The following is a 17,635-nucleotide window of genomic DNA, read 5'->3' as shown; positions in this document are numbered from 1 at the left end:
TTGTTTTTAGTTGAAATTCTTTTCAAATATTTATAAATTAGAGACTTATACAGTTTGAATCAAATCAGATTTGGAGTAAATTTATTGTCCAATTTAATTAAAACAAACATCCTTCTGATTAAGTTAGGATTTTACATTTTTTATTAGACTTATTTAAACTCAATTCACTCTTAATTTCTTAATTAAGTTGGATTAAGTTGGGAATATTGAATCACAACTTGTTACATTTAAAATTTAAACATCAATTTTCTAAAGAAGTATAAACAAATTTACCTGCACATATAATAATAATTTTATAAATATGAACTTATTGGTATTACTAAATACATTGAGCCTATGAATAGAATATTGTTCTCAAACAGAGTTAATGCTATCCATGTAGTTGAAAGTCAAATATTAAATTGAAATAGGATTTCTAACCTCAAATAAATACGATTCAATTTCACATTGCAGTGTTACACTTCAACTTTTGAAGTCTTCAAAAACTTTCTCATCTACGAGTCTTGTGGTCCCTCTTACTTTAAATCTAGAAAATAGCACCAATTTGCTTTGAATTACATTACCTTTAGTGCACGCATATCACATACATCTACTACTAATTTCGAGAGTAACACGTGATTTTAGTTTTCATAAAATATAAAAAACAATCAAATCGTAACAAAATTCTTTACCAATTAAGTTAATGCAGTGTAGACCAGTGCTGATGTCAATTTAAAATTAATTTTCGGTTTTGGGAATACTTGACCAAATTTTTAATAGTGCACAGTACACCATGTATTGATAATGTAAATATTAGTCAATGAACTATTTCAAAGTTTAACTTTTATGTAATTTGGTGCAAAAAAATTTAAACTTTCAATTAGTAAGAAATTACCATTCTTGTTATTTTTAAACTTGTGATTGAATATAAATGTAAACAAACTGGTTTGATTATTAATTGGGCATGTGCTTTAGTGAATATTAATTTCGAGCCAAGTTCTTCCTGCACCATTTTCAACTGTAACTTATCATCTTTCAATTTTTTCAAAATTATCTATTTTTCCAAATTTAAAATTCAAAAAATATAATTTAAAAGTCAAAATTTATTCTAGAAAAGGAAATCTGAAATAAAAAAAATACATTCTAGAAAAGAAAATTCAGAATTCAAAATCTGAAAATACATCCTGCCAAAGAATTTTGGAATTTCAAAAATGTATTATGGAAATTTAAATATGGAAATGTATTTAAAAAAAAATCCAGAATACAAAATCTAAAAATACATTATGGAAAAGAAATTTTGGAATTGAAAAATGTGTTCCAGAAATATAAATCTGAAAATATATTTTAGAAATAAGATTTTGAAAATATTTTTTTATTTAAGATATTTTCGTAATTTTATAAGATATTTTCATCTTTTTAATGACAAATTGGGTGGAGTGAAATTCATATGGTGCATGAGAATTTGCCTAATTTGGATTGCAAAATTGAAATCGAAATTGTTATCGCGTTTGTACCTTTTTTTAAGAGAAATTGGAGCAAAGCCCATTGGTAGTTGCTTTGTTTGGGTATTGGCCCTGAGCTGATAGGAATAAAAGTTTGGGCCTTCGGATGTATAGATGGATTTGGGGCTCCATAAACTAAATACATTTTGGGCTGTTTCTCCATGCACCCCAACAAATGACTTCCTGTACCCCATCATTCTAGAAAAAGACTATTTTACCCATTTTTAAAATGACTTCCGAATTACTCTTTTCAGAATATTTTCAGAACATGACACATTTTTTTAAATTCCGGATTTACCATTCTGAAATAAAAAATAAAAAATAAAATGTGTTCTGAAAAGAATATTCTAAAATGATTTTTTTGCCTTTCTGGATTTCCTATTTTGGACTTCCATGATTTTTTTCTACACTTAATATTTTTCACATTATCTATGTTTCCATTTATCATTTATACGTGTATAGACTTCTCATAGCTCCATTTTCTTGCTTTGTCTCCATTAATTTTGCTACCACTTACTAGTTTTGTTGGAAATTAAAGTTTTGACAAATGAATTAGTTGAAGACCAAGGTTTTGGTTTTGTAGAGCTTTAAGGTGGATGATTAATTTACTAGGTAGTTTTCATTTTATGGTTTACAAACATATGTTTGCTCTACTTTTCAATTTGTTTTCAAATTATATAATTTGAAACTTTTTTAGATAATACAATCTAGAAGTTTTCTATATTAAGCAATCCATAAGTAAATATTTGAACTAGTTTGAGAACTTAAAATAATATTTTGGATCATATAATCTTAAATATAAATTTGTGAGCAAATGTTATATGTGATTTATAGAGTTAATGTTAATTATTTTTCACAAATATGTATTTAAAATTTTGGAGTGAAATATATCAAACAAAGTTTATATGTTATTTCATATGGATAAAATTTTTGATATTGTGAAATTTGAGTAAGCTAAAGATGAATTAGTTAAAGAATATTGGCTTAGAGCTTTATAATGAATGAAGTAGGTAAAACACATTATTAAATGTGACAAGAAATATATTTTAATATTAAAATACATTTGTGTAGGTATTTGGAATGCAAAATCACTTATTTGTATAGGTATTTGGAATGCAAAATCACTTATTTCAATAAATTCATGAGATATTATTTAAACTTGAAGTTTACATTGTGATTTTCAGATCTAATATAACAAATAGGTAATAAGAAAGAAAGATATAAGTGTTTTTAAAATTATTTTCTAGATTGAAAAATTGATAACAGAATTTTAATTTTTTTACATAGATTATGATTCATAATACACTTATGGATTTGGAAGTGTATTATAGATTACACATTCTAAAATATATAAAGGTTTTCAAAACTTCATGATTTGAAATTTTAATTCAAATATATTATGAATTGAAGGATTTATAATTATATTTTAGATTCTACCGTTCAAAAGATTAAGAGATCATTTAATTTTTAACTTCACACAAACCACAAAATTACTAAAATACCAATAAAAGAGGAGTAAAGAAACCTACTTTAATGAAAAGAAATAACATAAAATGAGTATAAATTATAATATATGAAAAACAAGGAAGAAGCAAGGATGTAGAAAGTAATAATAATAATAATATATAATTAGTATAAATTTCAAGAGTTATTAACATACTCATGAGTACCTTATCTTTGTCTTATAGACTAATAAACTATTAATCTATTTAAACATTTTCTATCCTTATTTCTAAATTGAATTTTATTAAAAAAATTTATCAGTAGTTAATTTTGTAGCATAACATAATTTTTTTTATAATAAATATAAAATATAATCTGTATATTGAGAAATATTTATCCATAATAAATTTTAATTATAATATAATTTATATCTTCAAGTTATAATTTTAATAAAATTTAGTAATATTAAAGTAACATTTATGTGGTGCATTTACTAGTTATATACGCAAGTAATGATAGCAAATGTGAGTTTAACCATTGAAAAAAAGTCAATATCAATGCTTATTTTTATATAATTAAAATTTATGTTAAATACACATTTCAATAAAAATATCCATAAATATATAAATTATATCTTATACTTAATAAATAATTTAAATTAAAAAATAATTTTAACTATTGATAGTTTCTAAAAAAATATTAAATTTATTTTCGAGGTGAAAATAAAATATTTTAGACTAAAACCACGGATAATTATAAAGGAAATATAACAGAAATAAAATGAGAAGCCAAATATTTGAGAGGAAAAAGATTATTTGAGACTCTCAACATTAAAACACTTTAATATGTTAACCCTAAATATAATATAATAATATTTTACATTAAAAATAAATAAATAAAATTAAAATATTAATTTAATAAATTGTTAAGTGTGTTTTTAATGTGAGGATGTTAATATATCATCCTCTATTTGATATGCTGCGAGAAATTTGATACATATTATTAATATTATAAATATTATTGATATTATAAATATTATTAATATTATAAATATTATGCATATTAATAATAATATTATTATTAATATTATAAATATTATTAATACTATAACTATTATTAATACTATAACTATGATTGATATTATAAAAATTATTAATATTATAACTATTATTAATATTATACATATTAATAATATTATAAATATTATTAATATTCTAATTATTATTAATATTATAATAATTATTAATATTATTAATATTATAAATATAATTAATATTATAAATATTATTAATATTATAAATATTAATAATATTTTTAATTATTTTTTAATTAAATTTAAAATAAGTTATTTTATTCGTATGTAATATTATTTATTAATTTTTAATTAAATTTAAAATAAGTTACATACGATCATATGTAACACTTTTTTAATATTATGAATATTTTTAATATTATAAATATTAATAATATTTTTAATTATTTTTTATATAAATTGGAAATAAGTTATAAATATTATAAATATTAATAATATTAGTAATATTTTTAATATAATAAATATTAATATTATTTTTAATTTTTTTTAATTAAATTTGAAATAAGTTACATACAGATTTAATCTGTATGTAATTTTTTTTTAATTTGCATGTAATTTTATTTTTATTTTTTAATTAAATTTAAAATAAATTTTAATTAAACTTTTAATACATTACATACGAATATTAGTATGTAACATTTTTTTTAATTTTTAATTAAATTTAAAATAAATTACATAAAAATTATATTTGTATGTAATAATTTTTATTTTAAATTAAATTTTAAATATTTTACATACTATTAAAATTCATATACAAAATCGTATGTAATGAATTTTTTTAATCAAAGTTTGGAGTTAAATTTCTAACTTAGCATGAATCTATATTAAAACAAAAATTAAATAAAAATTAATTTTAAATATCAAAATTAATTATTTTACAAAATAAAAAATTAATTTTAAATATTAAAATTATTTATTATTTGATTAAAATAATTAAATATTATTTATAAACTAAAAATATTATTGGTATCTAAATTAATTTTTTAATTAATAAAAATTTATAAAATAACTTTTAAATTAATATCTATTAATTAACTATCAAAATTTTAGTTACTTACTACTTTATATTTTAAATTAAATTTTATTAATAGTATTTTTGAGATTAATTTAAAATTTGAAATATTAGTAACTAAAACTTTAATAACTAATTTTTATTTTAATAATATTTTTTTAAAAAAAGATAGTATTTAATTTAATTAATATATTAATTAATTAATTTTTAATTTTTATGAAGTATTATTAAGAAAGATACTACTTAAAAAACTTGTAGTTTCATACTTCTCTTGGAGTTTCATATTTCAGGATGACAACATTATTCAATGACAGTTATCTAATCCTTAAAAGTAAGGGAGTATTTTTAGCATACATACATATATATATATATATATATATATATATATATATATATATATATATATAAAATAACCTATACACATTGCGTGTTATAGAGTACAGGTTTCACAGGATCATTAAGCCTTACCATAAGCAATAATTAGGAACTGCAATCAGAGGTTACAAGAGAAGTCTCTTCAAAGTTAGAGCACTTAGATAGTGGTACCCCAAAAATACTAAACGATGATGAAAACTTGGAGAATAAGAGACAAAAAAACGTGCACTCTCCAAGAGGAGAAGCTCATAATAATGGTTTTAAGCACATAAATAGTGAGTCCTTAAAACTGTCTGAGACACCTTGGCTATTAAACTAGCAAAGCAACTAATTTGCATATATATTTTCAAAACTCAGTGTAAGAGTGTCCAATGCAAAGGCATTGACAAGCATGCCATACACGTCTATATGAGACTGAAAATGCAGAGGTAATTAACAAACGCAAGCATGTCAACGAACTTGTATGATAATCGGTTCAAGCCTTTAAAACTTAAGTATGATATTAATACTTGAGAGACTGTATCCCAAGGTAGCTGTATATGTTTTTTATTTCCTTATCTACCCAAGTAGTTGTTGCAACTATAAACACCAGTTCAGGCGGCAATGAGTAAATGATTTCAACACTGTTAAACCCACCATGCATGCTGCCATGGGTTATTCAACAAGGTTAATGAAGCATATGAATCCATCAACTCCTTGTTTAGCCAAAAGTAGCTATGCACACTATTTGGCTAAACAACCCCTTGCGTGAGTATGTATCTATGAACTAAGACACATTCATCAACAATCATGTAAAACCATCTTCAGATATTTTCAACAATGTGTATGTAGAACCACATACACCATGCTTCATCAAATGAATACAACATAGTAGCTGTCAAACCAGCAAATAATAAACATTGCATTTCATTCTCAATAGAATTTTAGTAGTTTTTTTTGTTCTTGTACATGTGTTGATAAATATTTTGAAGAAATTATCATATTACTAGTGCATATTAATGGTCAAAATATCAGCTGTTTTCAATAAAAAAAAATCAACGTTTTTTGAGCGGTTAGTATATACAGTTGTTAAGATTGGCAACTAACAATCAAACATATTGAATCCTGTTGAAATATTGAAAAAAATATATGGCCATACACAAACAGGGTGGAAGCATGTGAGGGCTATCTGGGAAGAATGGCCCACAAAAATCAATGTCATTTATTAAATTAGGAGAGCTTAAGTGTGAATGCATGTGAGGAGTTTGAAAGACAAGAGAAAGAAACACAAGAATATATATACTATGTAGACAAATGGAAGCATCTAATCTTAATAGCACATAATGACAAACTTCATAGGATACCTTGTTCATTAGACTTGTTCATCTTGTAAATTATGATCCATTTCAAAATCACCAATTCCTCATCTATCTTGTTGATTAGAGGGTCACGTCTCTGATGATGAGTTAGTTAGACTACGATGTGTGGCCTACCCATACACCCTATGTATTCTTTTGCACATAGGATGCTTATCCGTGACGCATGACATGGACTTCAAACCAGCCACATATCCCACTTTTGGACTTACACGTTCTAATGTGTTGAATTAACATGTTTTACCCAAAAGAGTTACGTACATTTTACCTGTGCTGTGCATGCACTATGGTGGTGATTGATAGGTACCAGAGAATTTTAAAGGGGTTGTGATGTCAACAAGAGAATTTAAAACCAGTCAAAAACAAGAAGGCTTCCATTCGAGCTTTTTATAATTTCACTAGAAAAATGAAGGCACCATCAATAGCTTCTTTTGACTACTTCCTCCTATGAATAATTAATAATCAATTATAAACTTCGCCTTTTGGACTTTTTTCTCCATATATTTAAGGATCATGTTTTCTTTTATTTCATTCGATTGAAGATCTGTGTAAAAAGCAGAGACGAAAAGCCACCTAAACTGATAATTAAACTAAAATTTCCTTCTTCTTTTTTGCATAAAGTTTCTTTAACCGTGGATAACTGAGTAATTTTTAACCTTATTTTTTGAAGCTGGTCAAAATAAATTAATTTGGTAGATGACTGTTTAAGTTTAAAAATGAAATTTGATAGAGGGAATTCTCTCTCCTTTGACAACATTTTCCTTAAACATGTGTAAGCCAAACCTGGTCACATTCACTTTCTGATACCATTTTCTTCCAAATTAAGCAAGCAACATCTTATTATGCCTTCACCAAAGGTTGAAATGACAATCTTCTGCTTTATATAGGTTCTCATTACTCAAATATTTGTCGTTGCGTTTAAGACAAATACATATATTGATTAACTTTTGACAACCCACAAGAGATCTAAAACAACGGTTCTGTCCTTTGGATTGTAATGGGTAATATACTCTATAGTCTAGTAGAAGGAATGGGAGCATGAGCATGCATGAAAGGACAAAGTTTTCAACGGCAAATAAGGAATTGATACTATATGTTACTTTGAAGAAGGTCATGAATTATATTATGTATGGCGGCCTCAACGTTTAATGGAGAGACTTCTAGTCCTCAGTGACATAACAGCCTTTAATATTTGGTGTTTTATTGCTGTAAAATGTAGATTATGCAGATGCAGAGATATAGATTTGCTCCTTTATTTGTATGTGAGAGAGACACACAATGCAGCAATTAAAATCTTACACATATTACATATGTTGGGGTTGGACAAGGATCATAATGATAAAAAAAATTGTTTTCGGTATTGTTAAGTGATAGCTTGATAAATTGAGTCTGGTTTGAAACTTGATTTGATTTGATTTGGAGGAGTGGCTGAGTATGTATATTTAGAAACAATTAATGAAGAGAACCAAGGTAGTTAGCAGGGATGATCACCATCAATCACATGATGAACATATTGGAAAGTGGGGTAAACAAATCAGTATCCTAGAGTAGGGCTATTATAAAGCGTGCAAATATATAATGAACTTTTATATATATGCTAATATTTGGAAAGCACGAAAAACAAATTGTACCGATCGTTAGTCTCGATGATCAAATATTCGAGTCAAATAACATAATATAGTGAATACAATAAATAAGAGTTATCACTAGCATTGAATGATAAATATTTTCAATATAACGGATAAAACAAATTAAATTGAATACATACTTCTCCGAGATTAAGGAACCGTTACACATCATCAGTTAACAATTGACCTCCAGCCGATTAAGACCAAAATCCCACAAAGCAATACTATAAATAGAGCTCTCAAGAAAAGAGTAAGGTACATTTTTCCCATTCACTAGAATATACATAAACTAGAGCACTCACTTGAGCGTCGGAGTGCAACCATAGGTATCCCCCGACCAACCAAGCATTAATATTGAAAGAAGAAGGTTTAAGGACATTTAGAAATCACCGACACGTCAAAAATTCTACATCAAGCCACGGGTACTATATGGGCCCCTCAGCCTATACAGGTAGAATTGGCGTCCACCGTGGGACCAAGGTATTATTCAATTTCCAGTAGCAAACAACAGCCTACAACAATGGTATCAACAAGGAACAACGCCAATAACGATCGTACGAATAATGAGCAGATAGCTATGATCCAAGCCCTTTAAGCACAAATGGAGGAACTGCGACATAAAGGCATTGCAGATCAATTACGTATTGAGGAGGATCGACGTCGGCATGAGGAAGAGATATCCCTTTTGAAAGAGCAAAACAAATGTTTGCAGCAACGACTTGATGGACAGGAACGAGAAGATCAATCTCGGGCATCACCAACCCATCAAACCCATCAAACACATCCACCCATTCTGGCTCACCCAACTCATCATGCTCTTCAAACCCATCAAACTCACCAAAGTTCCATAAACAATCCTATCCCAGATGACGAAAAGGATCCGAGAGAACACCCTTTCATATATGATATCATTGATACACCACTTCCTGCCAAGTGAAAAGGATTAACCATCAGGCTCTACGATGGTTCCACTGAACCGGACGAACACTTTAATGTCTTTAAGATGCAGATGACCTTATACATGACCAACAAGTCAGTATGGTGCAAGGTCTTTCCCACCTCTCTCCAAGAGGAACCGTTAGGTTGGTTCACTGGTCTCCCTCCCAACTCTGTGGGAAATTTCAAAGTCTTAGCGTCAAAATCATCACGTAGTATGCGATAAGTTGACCACACCACACTTCATCCATATCCCTTCTTAATGTAAAACAAGAAAAGGGAGAGTCCTTACGGGCATTCATGGATAGATTCAGCAAAGTATGGATGGGCATACAAAATTTGATGCCCGAAATAGCCATGCATCATCTTGTCGGAGCCATCCATCCTGGCCGATTCACCGAAAGCTTAATCAAACGACCAGCCAAAAATATGGAAAAATTGAGGAATCATGCTACCAAATTCATGCACATTGAAAAGCATATTGACTACCATAGGAAACATCAATTTGAAGGTGCCAAGGGGAAGGAAAAAGAAAAATATAGCAGCAACCGACCCCTACCAAGCCGGTCCAATCGATTCTGAGAAAATTGAGGTCCCCGATTTCTTAATTACACACCCCTTGCCGTCCCGAGGGGACGAATAATGGACGAGGCATTGCAGGCCGAGCTAATCCTGACCATGAAACAAGCACAAACTAAAAAAAAATGCAAATACTTTTAAACGATGGCAATATCATGGTAACTACGACCATATGATCGAAGGGTGCCAAGCGTTGAAGGATAAAATAGAAGAACTTATTCAAGCTGGACACTTTCACAAATTCATCAAGACCAATACCAATGTGTATCGATCCCCCTAGAGGGATCGATATCCACCCAAAGGACAAAAAGAAAACTACGATTGATCCAGATGAGGAGACTCACGTCAACGTGACGACAACCAACGTTTGACGAGACAAAGACGAAGTGAAAGTCCAATAAGAAGGACGCGACCACAAAGTGAAAGTTCTGAGAGGAACAACCGGACCGGACGTAGGGTCCAAGAAGTTATTAATACTATTGCCGGGCCAGTATCTCTCGGCGTACCTGAACAAGTAAACACTATAGCCGGAGGCTTTGCAGGAGGTGGATGTTCCATTTCGGCTAGAAAAAGGCATCTCCGAACCATCCAATTAGCTCACTCCACGTCCACTCAGTTCCAACCAAGGATGTCCCCAATTACTTTTATTGATGATGATTCCACGACAATCAACTAAGCGCAAGATGATCCCATGGTAATTATTGTGGAAACAGATAAGTTTGCGATCACCAAGGTTATGGTGGATCAAGGCAACTCGATGGATATCCTCTACTGGAAGACTTTCCAAAAGATGAGAATTCCAGAATCAGAAATCCAACCATATGAAGAACAAATTATCAGATTCTCAGGTGAACAAGTGGACACTAGAGGATTTATTGACTTATACCACTACAAGAAAACAACCAAATAGCTTCCAAATTTCTGCGTGGGCCATTTTCGGACACTACTATCGTCGGCCAAAATGGCGAGAAACCCACGCAAAAATGGCAATGGACGCAAAACGGACGCACTTATGAATTTAATGTTTTTTTTAAAACAGTCTAGTTTGCGTCGGCCCAGGCCCACACATATGCGTCGGCTGCGTCCCACGCATATGCGTCGGATTTGCGTCTGCCACGACCCACGCATAAGCGTCCGCCACGGCCCACGCATATGCGTCCGTCACAACCCACGCAAAGCCCACGCATGCTTATATTTTAGGATTTTAAAATTATTAATTTAAATTTATTTAATGTATAACAAATATTTTAATATTTAATTCTTTATTGTATTTATTTTAAAATTATTTCTTTAATATTATAATAAATTATTTAATTTATCAAATTTTAATATAAATTAGTTAAATTAAAATTATTAAATTAATTAAATGTTTGATTTAAAATTAATTTAGTAAAAGAAAAGATCTATTTAAATTATTTAAATGTTATATAAAATATTTTATTATTTTAAAAATTATTTATTTTAAATTTATTTAATTTATATATTTTCATAATTTTTTTAAAATTATGATATAAATTAGTTAAATTAAATTTATTAAATTGAGGAAGTGTTTAATTTTGAAATTATTTAAATGAAGTTATCTTAAAAAGTTTATAAAGATTTGAAAACATGTAGAAAAATAATAATTAATTAAAAAATAGTAAAAGAAAAGTAAAAAAAATGCGTATTTAAATTTTGTAAATATTATATAAAATATACATAAATTTAAGCATATAAATTCAAGATGAAGTAATTAATCAGTGCAAATGGTAATGGATGTATTTAAAAATAGAGAATAAATTTTATCTAAAAATGTTTTATTTGGTTTAAGAAAAAAAAAGTTAGATAAAACTTTTAATTAGTAACTTAAAGAAATTTAAATGTTATATGTGTGCAATGGCTGAATGAACTAGGATTTTTGTTTTGATATCCATTATAATTTTAAAGATGTTATTTCTCATAAATGAAGTATAAGATCATCTTAAAGAATTAGCAAAAATGTATATGATACAAACATATTAAGACTAAGTGCGTGAGTAAGTAACTTATTCTTAAATTAATACAATATCCAAAGTGTTTCAAAGTTGACTACATGCTCTATAAATGTCATTGTTATAGTTACTGAGTATGATCTCTAAAAGAAATTAATGTTTTCCAACTGAAGCACATAATAATGTAGTAAGTTGTAAGTAACGAGATGACAAATATGCAATATTCTTTATAAGTGTGTTAATATAGTTTCCCAATGTTCGCCTGATAGCGAGAGTCGAGGGAGAAACACGAAGACGAGAAGTATCCGAGTCAAGCACCCAACAACCTGCCCGACCGAGGGAAGAAGACGAAAACTTCAATAGTTCTCTAGGTCCCATCTCCTCAGCAGGAACAAGTTAATAACCCTAGTCCGTTGTCAAGGTAAGAGTTGAACTAAGAAGTGCATTGTAAAGGCTGAAAGAGAGTATCATAAGCAATTTGAGAAATATGAGTCATTTCGTGATAGTTATAGAATTAAATTAGAATCATGAAATATAGTTGATTATTAGATTTTGGATTATAAGTTAGAAGGGATTATAAGTTAGATTTTGGATTAATATTAACAATATTAATAATATTAATTTTAATAATATGAATATAATATTAATAATATGAATATAATATTAATAATATGAATATAATATTAATAATATTATTATTAATAATATTAGTAATAATATTAATAATATGAATAATATTAATAATATGAGTATAATTTATTTTATTATTATTAATAATAATTATATTAATATGTATAAATTATATTATTAATAATAAGTATAATAAAAATGATAATATGACCAAATAACTTGTCTGGTCTAGTGGTTAATGCTTCCCTGGTCACTGGAAGGACTTGAGTTAGAAGAAACTGATAAATTAATGAAAGTCGGGTTCATCAGAAAAGCCCATTATACAACATGGTTGGCCAACGTAGTCATGGGCAAGAAATCAAATGGCAAGTGGATGATGCGCGTAGATTACACTGATATAAGCAAAGCATGTCCTAAAAACTCTTATCCCCTATCGAGCATCAACCGACTCGTGGAAGGCGCAATAGGTCATATTCTAAGTTTCTTAGATGCAGACTCAGGATACAATCAAATCCAGATGCACCAAAAGACAAGGAAAAAAGGCCTTCATGACCCACTCCAATAGTTTTTATTATGAGGTTATGTCGTTCGGTCTCAAGAATGCCGGGACCACCTACCAACGACTAATGGACTACATCTTCAAAGATATAATAGGTCGAAGCGTTGAAGTTTATGTAGACGACATCATCATTAAGTTTGACTCATGCAAACAACATATTAAAGACTTACAAGAAGTCTTTCAAGCCCTTCATACCCATGGCATGAGACTTAATCTCGGCAAGTGTGTGTTTGGGGTCGAGGGAAGAAAGTTCTTAGGTTTCATGTTCACTCACCGTGGCATAGAAGCAAACTTTGAGAAGTGTAGAGCAATCACCGAGATGCGAAGCCGTGAGAATGTCAAGGAAATTCAAAGGTTGATCAGACGACTCACAACTTTGTCCAGTTTGTGCCAAAACTTGCAAAAAAAACTAAGCCTATCGTACAATTACTACGAAAAGCTTCTAAGTTCCACTGGACGAACAAATGTGAAGGAATATTCCTTCAATTAAAAGCTTTCTTGGCATATCCTCTGGTCATTCAAAAATTGGACGCCAAGGAACCCATAATTGTATACCTTGCCATGTTAGAGGATGCGGTCAGCGTAGTATTAGTTCAAGAGGTGGAGGTAGAAGAACGACCAGTCTATTTCGTTAGTCGAGTACTCCATGGTGTCGAGGTTCGATATCAAATGATTGAGAAGGTAACCTTGGCCTTAGTCATTACTGCAAGACGAATGCGCATGTATTTCCAGAATCATCGCGTTATAGTAAGGTCTGAGACTGAATGGTCTGAGTTACTAGTCTCTCCCGCACTGCCAGATGCAGTACGGGTAACCTAAGAAGACTCGATATTAACCACATTATTTAGAGAATTGATAGAAGAAGAAATTTATTACTTGAGAAAACAACAACTAAAGAAGAAAACTGGTAGACTCGGCACTCGGAGCAAACAACACAAGTTTTATAGGCAACAAAGAAAGCGTAAACCCTACCACGTTGAAATGATGCCCTATTTATAGGAAACCAAATAGAAGAGAGGTTATTTGTCATATCTATTTCCATCTAATGGTTAACACCACTCAACATACAAAATGACATAAAACCTCCACCGTCAAACTCATCTGATTGAACAACGCACATCAAAATGACGGTTTTTTCCTAAAAAGCAAACGTCACATCTCTGCCATGCATTAAATGCTTCCAACGATCACATCTTGCCTCAAGAACTCCATTAGTTATTTTCGGCTCTTCAGAAGTTAATCTCTTCGAGCCCGAGGGGCAAGTGTATCGACCAATACCGGACGAGCCATTCTTAATGACCGACCGCCCGAGTCAAATAACATAATATAATGAATACAATAAATAACAGTTATCACTAGCATTGAATGAGTCAATGTACATCCCGAAATATTCGAGAAATATCTTCATATAATGGATAAAACAGATTAAACCGAATACACACTTCCCTGAGATTAAGGAATCGCTACACATCAGTTAACAACTGACCTCCAACCCTTTAGGGTCAAAAGCTCACAAAGCAATACTATAAATAGAGCTTTCAAGAAAAGAGTAAGGTACGTTTTTCCTATTCACTAGAATATACCTAAACCAGAGCACTGACTTGAGCGTCGGAATGCAATCGCAGGTACCCCCGATCGACCGAGCATCAGTGTTGAAGGAATGAGGTTTAAGGGCATTTGGAGATCACCGACACGTTAACAATTCTACATCAAACCACAGGTACTATTTGGACCCCTCCGCCTATACAGGTACATTTAGTAATAAGTTTCTTCTATATTTTTGTTTGATAAGTGATTATTTATAATTAAAAAATAAAATAGAAAATTTTAATATTTAGAAGGACTATATAAAAAATTAATAATAGTTTGAGATCATAAATAAATATGTAAATTAAAAATTGGCATCATTATATTTTTTTACTCACTTTTAATTTGTACACTCACTATACAATTTCCAAATTTATTATTTTAATATTTTTCATATCATTTAATTATAAATTTATTTTTTATTATTATTTTTTTTAAACTACCAATTAAATTGTATATAACTAAAAATATTGTCAAATTGTCAAAGTATCAATTTTTGTTTTGAAAACTATAGCTGAAGGATTAGGAAGCGGAGTAATCTATATAAAAAAAATTTATTTGAGAATCCTACTTCACCTTATAACCCAATAAATATTAATATTTTAATTATTTATAAAAATTTATAATATTGTTAATTTTAATTTTTTTTAATATTTTAATTATTTATAAAAATTTATAATATTGTTAATTTTAATTTTTTTTAATATTTTACATTTTGCGTGTATTTTCATTAAAAAAAAGTTTAAATTTTTTTTTCTGTTACAAATATTAATATTTATTGTGATTGGAAGTGAATCTGTTAACAAAAATATCATACCTCATCTATATATACCTACACGTGTGGTGAATATTTGCTTATCCTTAGAATTTTCCAAGACATTTACAATGTTATAAAACACATTCCATCTTCTGGTTTTCTGAACAATCCAAGTAGAACATGAACTTCCTTTTATACCATTGGTTTTAGCTTTTGGGAGAACGAAAGGTTAAGCTACACTATACAAAATCGTTTATATGTAAAGGTGGCAACTGAGGTAGAGAGAGAATATATAACAAACGTCCAAAACACAGCCTTTTGGAGTGATTTTTGTACTGCAGGCCCCGTTCACTTCATAGCCGTAGAGTTCTCAATCAAGTTAATAATGTTTCTTCAATCTTCCAAACCAAGAATTATAGCAGAATTTAAAATTATTTAAACCAAGTTTTGATATATATAACTTGCCTGTTCTCTCAAATTTCATAACTAACAGTAACTTCCAGTATTCTTGATTATATCTCTTCTAGCAAGCTCCAGATCCATCTACCACCCTTTTTATTGTATGTGTGAGAGAGAAAGAGACTTAACTCAAAGGGATGTTTCAGTTAGATGCATGCATTTACGGCTTAACAAGAGAGTATTGGATCGTATCATGCACCATCGATCCACAACTAGAATTAATTCCCACCCTTCAAATATTCAAAATAGCAACAGAATCAACAACGATGATAAAAACAAGAGAACTGGAATCTTTAAAACATGATCATCTATGAAAACTATAAAAATGTTGGTCACCAACAGGTTATTCATTTGCTATCATATGAGAAAAAGTAAACAAGAGAAAACGAAACAGAACTAACTGAACAACGTGTGTTCTTATGCGATGTGGTGCTTAATTATTCAAAGTATATAGTGATATATATATATTGGGTGTGGTGAAGAGAAGAGAGGAGAAGAGAAGAACTGGTATTGTAGGTAGCAAGCTAGCAAAGGGGTTCCTCAGATGATGTTGTTGTTAGAGAGGAAGGTTTAGCGCGAAGCAGAAAGACAGAAGCGAGATCGTGAGGCACTTGAAAGAAGGCTTGAGAAGGAAAAGTAGTTGTTGTTGTTGAGACAGAGAAAGAGAGTCGTGGTTTCTTGGGAGGTGGTGGACAAAGCAACATTGGAGGTTGTGAAGTGGGTGTGTGGCACTCTTGCTCCTCCTTGGACCTTGTCTCAACTACCTCTGCGCGGTGGCTGAAGGTTCTAACTGCAGGAATGGTTCGTATGGGCATGATTGGGCGAAAGTCGTCAAGGATTTCGAGGCCCATGTGTTGGCCGCAAAGGGAAGAAGAGTTTGGGAATTCAGTGTTATGATAGTGGTAGCAAATTTATGTAATTATCATGGGTTGGTTTTTGAGTGGGAGAATATTTCTTTGTTTGTTTGTTGGAGGGAAGGCGTGGAGAGAGAAATTGAGAGGATGATGATGGGAGGTGCTTAAAGAGAGACAGGTGTGTGAGAGAGAACACAGAAACTCAACAACTTGGTGCTCACAAAGATCAATCATCTCCTCTCTGCTACTATTACTACAATTAATGTTTGTGGTGGATATTTCTTTTTATCGTGTAACAAAAATTTAATAGATAAGGTTTTTTAAATTCAGAGAACAAAAATCGTCAAAAGTTACTTTTTCATGATCATGTTATTGTTCGCCAATTTTATTAACAATTATTTTTTGTTGAAAAATCAATGATATGTGCTTTCATAATTATATGGTTCATTTTTATTTATAAGATTCAAATTTACTTGAGTAAATTATATTCAATATTATTCTTACTTGTTTTTGGTCTATGCTTATTAATTTAATGCGTTTTATCTTATTAAAATAAATTTAAATTGGGTTAGTGAAATTAATATAATAGTAAGTGAAAAACGAAGAGTGGTAAATGCGAAAAATGAGAGGAGGTTGTCGCTAGCGTTGTGTTAAAAGTGAGTGTTAGAAAGTTAAAAGAAGACTATAGTATCTGCATGCGGATCTTCTGGAGGTAACACAGCACAACCTTCACCTGATTCTGACACAATCATATCATGTTTGATGATATGCTTGCTAATAAAATATTAATGTTTATAATAAAAAATAAAGTTAAAAATATAGACAAAATATAAAATGTTAAAATAATTTTTAAAATTAAAAAAAATTAAAAAATTAATATTTAGTAGTTGTAAGATGAAGCAATGAACGTGAAACAA

Source organism: Phaseolus vulgaris, chromosome 3 (genome assembly GCF_051622355.1).
Source record: "Phaseolus vulgaris cultivar YP4 chromosome 3, ASM5162235v1, whole genome shotgun sequence".
Lineage (NCBI taxonomy): Eukaryota > Viridiplantae > Streptophyta > Magnoliopsida > Fabales > Fabaceae > Phaseolus > Phaseolus vulgaris.
The sequence above is the reverse complement of the archived record's forward strand: the minus strand, read 5'-3'. Positions refer to the sequence as shown.